This window comes from Petaurus breviceps, unplaced genomic scaffold, assembly GCF_028583685.1.
Source record: "Petaurus breviceps papuanus isolate PSGF00001 unplaced genomic scaffold, PetGlider_PUasm1.0 90977, whole genome shotgun sequence".
Lineage (NCBI taxonomy): Eukaryota > Metazoa > Chordata > Mammalia > Diprotodontia > Petauridae > Petaurus > Petaurus breviceps.
The window spans coordinates 52,300,384-52,301,838 of NW_027187391.1; the positions used below are offsets into that span (position 1 = coordinate 52,300,384).

The window sequence follows — 1,455 nt, forward strand, 5'->3', positions numbered from 1 at the left end:
GCAATACTGACAAAGGCAAAATTTTAGAGCTTGAAGGTATTTTGAGGTATATTTGATCATTCAATATGGAATACTATTCTATATCTCATTGCATAGGGATTCAATTTATTCAACTTTCTTATTATTTTTGGAAGGAGTCCTGAGGCAATCATAATAGCCATTGCCAGCAAAAGTGCTTTATAAATGTAAGACTCCACAGGGCTCAGCTCAGGTAGCCCACAGGGGCAACCTCACTCTCACACACGCTCTCAATGCCTCAGCTTGAGTTTGGGGCTATGGTATCTTGTGTGGGGCCCTGGGTGGTGGGCACCAACAGCAGTGACTATCGGCACCAGGAGCGCATGGCCTTGTACTACCAGTTGAGTGTTACCTTCAAGGCTGAGATTAAGAGGCTGATCTACATTCACTTAGGTCTTTGGCTCCTGTTAGCAGCCGAGATGTATGTGGGGCATCTGAAGCCCCTGTCCTATGATAAGTTGCCATGCCCTACCAGTGGGAATACCCCTACCTGCTGAGCATTGTGCCCTCTGACTTTGGCCTGCTCTAATTCCCCCCAAAACAACATAAGCTACTTGGTGCTTTTTGTGATCAGCACAGGGCTGTTCTCCATTGCCCTGCTCATCCATGGCACCATGGAGATGTTTCAGAACCTGTACCTCCAAGGCAAGGCATACCATGACATCTTTGGCATCTCTGCTGTCTCCATCATGTTCCTGGTGCTGGTACATGGCTGTCCAGGTGCATTTCTAGTAGCTCTACTATAGTAAGAGATTGCTGGATTCTTGGTTCACCAGTATACAGGAGAAGAAGTGTAAATGAAGCTTGACACATAGATTATGGTCTGTAATTGGCGGTGGGCATGGAGTTGGGGGAGGAGGGTGGGGAAGCTGGGCCACAAATTCAGAAGAGTGGGAAATAAGAGGGACTAGTGCTGAAATATTCTCCAAGTCCGTGGCCTAATAAGCAGGAGTACACTAGGCTGTGATTCCAGAAAACACTTCCTACCTCCCTCACCTGCGTGTTTGAAAGGCTGTGTTGAAGGAGGGCTCTTAGAGTTGGATAAGGCTCCCTTTGGCCAGGATTGAATGGTCTGATTCTGTGATTGAGCTAATGAGGTTTTTGTCCTTCAGGATTTCCCTTAGGGATGGATTATCCTCTTTATCGCCTGTTTATCATCTCTTTTACTTCTTCCTTCCATCCCTTCAACTTCTTTCCTGCAGCCATAAAGACAAGCAGAGACCAAGCAGAAGCTGATAATAAAGGGGGTCCCATCCTTTCTAGGAAGAAAATACCTCTAGGTTGTGGTCTCTGATGCCAAGAATAACGACTCAAAAAGAACTCAATAAAATCCACCTGTGCCTGGACAATGTGTGCTTTGTATTTGATGAGATTTGGAGTAACATGAAGTACGCTTTCCCAAAATTGTTCTTATCAGTGGATGAAACAAAGAACAGC

At 45.6% G+C, this 1,455-nt stretch overlaps 1 pseudogene; it reads left to right on the forward strand.

Annotated features, from left to right (window-relative positions):
* Nucleotides 1-437: 437 nt before the first annotated feature.
* Nucleotides 438-819, forward strand: LOC138153321 (protein jagunal homolog 1-like; annotated as a pseudogene).
* Nucleotides 820-1,455: the final 636 nt, after the last annotated feature.